Source organism: Ictidomys tridecemlineatus, chromosome 7 (genome assembly GCF_052094955.1).
Source record: "Ictidomys tridecemlineatus isolate mIctTri1 chromosome 7, mIctTri1.hap1, whole genome shotgun sequence".
NCBI classification, from domain to species: Eukaryota; Metazoa; Chordata; class Mammalia; order Rodentia; family Sciuridae; genus Ictidomys; species Ictidomys tridecemlineatus.
Window position 1 is genome coordinate 75,885,297 of NC_135483.1, and position 7,797 is coordinate 75,893,093.

Consider the following 7,797-nt stretch of genomic DNA (forward strand, 5'->3'; position numbering starts at 1 on the left):
CTGGATTTACCATCCAGGCAAGAGGAATCACAAGTTCAAAGTCAACTTCAGCAACTTCGTGATACCTTGTCCGAAAATTTAAAAAAAAAAAAAATTAAAAAACATGAAAAGGTCCTGAGACCTGACCTGCCCAGTTCCTTGCAAAACAAGCCAAGAATTTCATGAGGCCAATACTCAAGCCTTAAGGAGCTTCAAGCAAGCCAGGAAGATCAAATGCTTAATATAAAGAGGTGTGAGTAGAGTCATCAAAAGACAATAGACAAGACTCAGAGGAGATGAGGTCAGAAGATAGAGGGCGGACAGAACGAGCAAGGAGGGCTCCCTAGGTGGGTTTGGGAGGTTGACACAGGAATCTGGGGACAGACGCAGAGTGGATGCTCACATTCTTAAGGCAGGACAGAATAGTAGTGACTTCTCAAGGTGGATGGGCGGGAGCTTGCAGAGTGCTGAGCGTCCCCTGTCTGGGCAAAGAGAACTTTTTCCTTCTCAGCTTTTGTCAGAGTGAATGAGATAATGCATACGTGGGTTGCAGAGGAACGACACGTCCTACATCTTGAATTTATCCACATTCCCCCTCCCTCCTCCCTGGTACTATGTGGAAACAGATGTTCTGCATTCTCACCGATCTGAACCCTGCCAGTTAGATAGCCTCGCCCATCAGTCTCTCCTCACCTCTGTCAATGTCGTGGCTTTGACTCAGAATTTCAGAAGTAGCGTAGGCTCTGTTATCCCCAAATTAATTGATTGTGTAATTAAAACAGTGCTTGGCACATTGACTATTCATATTTTATTAATATTACTATTATTATCCTTAGGAACTAGATCTGAGAAGCAAATTCACTACCTACGATTTCTAAAATAAGAATATATATGACTAAACTTTTATGTCGGTCAGGAAAGACATATAGGCCAAATACAATTTTATGACTCTATCATTAGATTACTATAATCCAAATATTTTTGTGCCTCACTTTTGAAACATTTTCCCCACAAGTAGTTTATTCAGCTAGCCTTACCACACTAACCTAATTTCTTTGGAAGATTAGGTGATTTGACAATATATTACATTAACCTTCTCTAGGTGCTAAAATATGTTCAAGTAGTTAATATATAATTTTAATGATGAATTTTCAGAATAATTCAATTAAATTCCTTAGTAAGCCATGTGTACATTATTTCAAATTCTTTATTTAAAGGAGCACAGTCACATAGTCTAGAGAAAATTGTTTCATACTTCCTTCTGCTGGTGAAGGAATGAGAGATGAGTTGGGTTCCTGCTCTATCTTTTCTGAGGTTTAGATAGTTCAGGAAACTGTACTCTAGAACACTATACACAAAAAAATTGCCATAATTGCATGTATATTGGTGTAAAGATGAAGGATGGATGGATAGATGGAAAGAGAAAGGACACTGAATTAAACTCAATTGATATATATTCTAGTCTTGGGCCTACAACTTACATCAGATAGACCATTTTCATTCTCTGGCTCAGCTTCCTACCGTAATAAAGAAAGAGCTTGAATTAGACCATCTCTTAGGTATTTTCTTCTTCTGTGATCATATTATTAAAATCCTTCTAGTGAAATAATTTCAACCACTGCAGTTATCTTGTTTCTGTGCTATTTTCCCTGTATCTCTCCCTCACACTCCTTTTTAACACTAGCACTGATGATAGAAGCTAATGTTCCTATAACAGAACGCATCTGGTCAAGGCTACAGTTTATAATGGATAAGTCAGAGCAAAACAAATTAAGAGGGTCGAGTTTGCTTTAAAAAAAACATATTGGAACAAACAAAAGAAATTCTATGCCCATCAAGAGAATTATTCTGGAACTCGTAAACTCATTTAATCTAATAATTCCACATTAATATAATTTTCTATTTGAGGCTGAGCCACATGCAAGCTTATTTATGCATGAACAGAGCAAATCAACATCTTCATTCTAGATTTTTCAGCCACTTCTCCAAAATAACTTGAAGGAAGTTGTTCTACCGATGACAGATTAAATCCACAGTGGGAAAAGATTATACTGTGTGTTGAACTTTCTTAAGGTGAGCAGTTTCTTACTTTGGACAGGATAACAACTTTAACCTATGGATAATTTCTTTTTATTTATACAATTAGTAAGAAAATTGGCCTGGTGATATTTTTTCACAGGAAAAAAAGTAATATTTGTTTTTTAATTCAACTAGTTTAGATATGGTTTTTCAAGATGCCTTTGATGTTCCTCAAAATGAATGATGTATCCATTCTCTCCGATGAGCTTTTGGTTCTTTGAAAACAAACAGGGAGATGATCATTCTGTGATGAAGGTGTGGCCATTCAAGGGTTCCTATTACCCGTTTATCTTCCGTCCATGATTCTGTTAAATAAATAGACGTTATTTACATGAGTTCCAATCTTCTGCTGGAATCATTTAAGCCATCTGCTAAAGAGATTTCTCCTTTTTCTTCCCCAAAGGTCCAAATCAATCATCAGCCTCTCTTCTTTGGAAGGGCTGGTACAGAGGGCTTAACAGGTGATTCTCTGATGGTTTAGGTATAGCCAACACCCCATCTCTCCTCTCCTGGGGCAAAGATGATGAACATTGGACAACTAATGGTTGTGTCTTCTAGGAGTGTTCAATGGACCCTCTTTTAATCTAAGAAGGACACAAGAATTAAAAATATACACATTTAAAATATGCACGATAATATTTCAAAGGAAGGTATGAACAGATCCTGATTTAATTTATTTTTTTTAATTTAATTTAATTTAAGGACAAGTAACAACAGTCTCAACCTGCCAACCCCACAGGGCTGTTTCTGTAAGAAAGGGAAAACAATTGTGCTTTTCAAGGATCCCTACAAATACCTGATAATACACATGGTACCAGCGTTGTTGCTGTTGGTGGACAGGGATGATATAGGGGAATACAGGGAAGAGAAGCTATTTTCCAGTCTTGAAAAGGGTTTTTGTGCTTCCCACCTGCACACGTGCCAGTGATCATCACTATCTCTTGGTTGGTTTTGTTTTGTCACTGGGCTTTCAGTAAGAAATGTTCCCAGAGGGAAATTATTTTCTTTCTCCAGGCTAGAGTCTGGCTTAGGAATAGTGGGAGCCCCTGTCCTGGAGCTACACTCTGAACACTCCGCAAGGCCTGGTATGGGTGGGGCAGGCGAACTTTTAACTCTGCTGACAGCCCACTGGTCTTCACCCTCATTGCTCAGCTTTTTTTTCTGTGCTATCTCAAGAGGGGCAGCCACTCTGTGTGTCTACCCCATCTTTCCAACCTACTGAGCTCACGGGAGACTGTCACAGAAGCGTTCATCTTGGGTATGTTATATGCAGACCTGTGTTAGTTTTTCTTCATTGTGACCAAATTTACTTCCCAAGAACAACTTAGAGGAGGAAAAGATTTCTTTGGCTCATGGTTTCAGAGGTTCATTTCATGATCAGCTGGCTCCATTGCCCTGGGCCTGAGACGATGGCAGAACATCATGGCTAAAAGGGTGTGACAGAGGAGAGCTACTCAGCTCATCATAGACAGGAAACAGAAAGACCCGTAGAAGCACCAGGGACAAAATACCATCTCCAAAGCCATGCCCTAGTGACCTGCCTATAGTTACCACCCGGAAGTCCTCTCAAAATGTTAACCCATTAAATGTATTAATCCACTGATGAGACTACCACTCTCCTAATCTGATCACTTCACTTCTGAATCTCCTGCATTGTCTTATGCTTGAGCTCTCATATGAGGGAATACCTCATATCCAAATCGTAACAAGACCCATGTCGATGGCAATGTAAAATTTCTTATGTAGTAGCTGTGAATGAGGGGCCCTGAGGATTGAACCCAGGGTGCTTAAGCACGGAGTTATATACCCCCCACTTTTTTAAATTTTATTTTGAGACAGGGTCTCACTAAGTTGCCCAGGCTGGACTCAAATGTATGATCCTCCTCCTTCGATCTCCTATGTAGCAAGGATTACAGGTGTGCACCACCACGCCCAGTTTAAAAATCTGTTTTCCTTTTTATTGGCATATAATAGCATTTTTAAAAAATAAGCAAATAATAACAATATCAGTGAGTACTTTCTTCACAGATCTCTAGGGTTGAGGTCTATGAAGAGATGGGAAGCCAATGGTTATGACTAGGAAAGGAGCCAAACCATGGTCTCCCGTTCACTTTTCTCTTTTAATTTCCAAGAGTTCTTATTATACCAGTATAGGTCATCTCCTATAATAATCTCCCACTGAGGGTCTGAGCTGTGTCTCTCTACACCTACCCATTTTCATTCCCCTTTCCCAGGCCTCTTCCTGACATTTCATCTTAGGCTTTACCTAAGATTCATTGATTCTCAAATTCCCCAACTCAAGAGGCCTGATGCCCATGAGAACTTCAGCTGAAGGACCTTCTCTGTCCTTTTATGAAATCCAAAGAAGTCTTTCCATCTAGTCATTAATTTAACCCAGCATGCTCAGCGCCTTTTTTAAAAACTTTTTTCAGAGAGAGAGAATTTTAATATTTATTTTTTAGTATTTGGCGGACACAACATCTTTGTTTGTATGTGGTGCTGAGGATCAAACCCGGGCCGCACGCATGCCCGGCGAGCACGCTACCAGCTTGAGCCACATCCCCAGCCCATGCTCAGCGCTTTTAAAAAACATTTTCCCTGTTGTGTGCATATCTGCATAAAAACTTCTTTAAAAATCCAAAGAATAACAACTTAAAATGTTGACATCCTAAAATTTAATTTTTAGGCTGGAGATGTAGCTCAGTGGTATAAGGCTTACCTAGCATGCACAAGACCCTGAATTCAACCCACAGTACTGTCAAAAAAAAAAAAGTTTAAAAACCCAATTTTTAAATTAAAAATGTATTGCCCCCTATTAATACAGAAGGGAGAATGTGAGCCCCGCCAGAAAAGGGAGGTCTGGCTCCTTACAGGGCTTGAGACCCAGCCCTCCCATCTAGATCCCAGCAGGCTTTCAACCTGCTGTGGCTGAGCTGATCCAAAAGAAGCTGCAGGGAGAAGTGGAGAAATATCAACAGCTACAAAAGGATTTGAGTAAATCCATGTCAGGGAGGCAGAAGCTTGAGGCACAACTAACAGAAAATAATATCGTAAAAGAGGAACTGGCCCTGCTGCATGGGTCCAACATGGTCTTCTGGGTCCTTTGCTGGTCAAACAGGAGCTGGGGGAAGCTCGGGCCACAGTGGGGAGGAGACTGGACTATATAACAGCTGAAATTAAGCGATATGAATCCCAGCTCCGAAAGGCCTGCCCCCATGGCTGGGGGGAAGGGGACAGGAGGGAATGAGGCAGCTCTAGGGTCTATAGTATTATAGCTAATAAAATGTAAAAATACTTGAAAAAAAATGTATTGCCCTATTCTTAAAATTGGTGAATTTGAAGAAAAAGAGATAAAACCAGTATTGACAAGGGTCTAACAAAATAAACTTTCTATTATGCTGCTCTCAGAAACATAAATTGTTACATTTCTGGAGGAAGATTTGACAATATGTATCAAAATCTTTAAAATGTTAGTACCTTTGACCCAGTATTTTTTTTCCTAAAACTAAGACTTTATGAAATAAGGATATGTACAAATGTGTTCATTGTAGCATTGTTTAATAAGGAAAAGATAGGACTATTTCAGGGACAAACAGGAAGATATAGTTTAGTCATTCATAGCACATTCATGCAATTTAATGGTATATGATTTTTAAAAGGTGATACAGAATTGTGTAAAATAAAATAAAATTTCTTGATATAGTCAGAAAAATGTAAAAAATGTCAAGTACAGATAACAAAATCTGTTAAGAAAATATCATCAGTGGTTAGCTCTGGTGAATGAAATTATAATTAAACTATTTTTATTTAATTTTTTATTTGGATGTTTAAATTTTACTGCTATAAATTTGTATTATTATATATTCCAATCTATTTTTATTTTTATTTTTTGTAATTTTTTATTTTTTGCTCTCCTGAGTATCATGCTATACCACTGAACTATATTCTCAGTCCTCAAACCTAATTTTTAAAACTTACATGTTGATTTAATTTTTTACGGCATCAGGATTTTTAATATACCTAGTCCAAAATAATATTGAGACAAATTATTGAAAGAGCTGTATCTACAGCTCTTCAGAAACAAAAAAGAAGGAGGAGAAGGAGGAAGAACCAAAGAAGGCATGAATAACTGAAAACTAGATAGTTTAAACTGTATCTCCCTATCTCCTCTTTTTAACCAAACACACAAAAAAGATTCCCAGCTATTGAGTTGAATTTCAATAATTGCTTGTGTTCCTTGAAAAAGTTTTTGAAACATGAAATTTTCAAAATTAGGAGATTTTAGTGAATGAAGTAGAGCAAAAAGTAGCATATATCCCCCCCAAATAACCAACCAATCATGCACATATAGACCTATTGATTTGATCAAGGTTGGCTATAAGCTCTTGATAATCCATATTCCTATTAATTGAAAGAGATGTGGGGGCCCAGGAATTTTGCTGGGGCTAAGATGGGAATAAGTTGCTAAGGAGTGAGGTGTAGACCCCCTGGGTGTGTCTTGTGGCATTTGAACTTTATAATCATTCTATTTCCTGTTAGTCTCTAAACTCTTACCAGAAAGGACGAAGGCCTCACCTGCTAACGCCTGTATTTCCATTTCCCTCTGTGTGCCCTTGAAAAACTGCTGTGACTACATTTTTGAGAAACCAGCCTCTACCTCAGAGCAAAGCCTGTCCAAGGAAGGGGGCATGACCCTTGTCTTTGGAAAGACCACAGAGCACACCTAAGCACATATCTACCCTGCTGAGTTGTTTGTCTGCAAATAACAGAAGAGATCTGCTGCCCCAGGTGTCCCTGACTCAGTCAGGCTAGGTGGGGACCCATAGCAACCCCCTAGCAACCACCAATCATCATGACACAAGGAAAATACCTGGGATGCCAGATGAACCCCCAGCCACCCCGTAGTTTATGGTGGTTGATAACGTGTTGGGGAACCATGTAGTTTAGCACATACACTCCTTGTGGCCTAAACCAATCAGTTCAAAGGAATCCCCCTCTTGTACTAACCAATCATCCCTACCCAACTTGTTCCCTCCATTGAATGTGCTAATCAATGTTAAGAGTTTTTGTTTGATTGACTTTCCCGAGGTGTGGGATGATTTGCTGTGTGATGTTGTGATGCCTGGAGTATCCCCAAAAAACCTATAAAATCTCACTGAACAAAGGACCAGGACTCACTCCCTGGGACCGCTGAGTCGGGAACTGTTGTGAGTCCAGGCTCGAGCTTGCATCGAATTCGGCTCCTAGAGATCTATTGGGTCCCACGAATCTGGCATTACACCCTGTGGGGTGACATTGGAAGTGCAATGCATTTGTGAGTGAAAAGAGCCATGAGCCTTTTTACTGAAGCTCTTCCAACCCTAAAGCACATCCAAACCTTGAGTTTCTGCTGCTTCTTGCAGCCAGGTCCTGGAGGATCCCCTTCACCACATCTTGCTCAGCCTCAGTGTCTTCATCCAGCAAGAGCAAAAGAAGTAGCCATGTGAGCTCCTTTAGGGCTGAAATAGAGATCCTGTGTACTTCCCTGGAATCCTGAGGACTGCCCCTCCTGGCCTCTGACTTCCTTTTCTCCCCTCCCTTTCAGCTTCAAGTTTCAATGAGAATGAGGGGTAAACCTATTTGTAACAGAGAAGAAAAAGCAAGTTGCTCTACGGGCATTTTAATTCAATTCCACACATTTCTTAGTCCCAGAATGTCTCAGATGGGAAAATGTGGTCTGAAAGTCTTCCCTCCGCATTC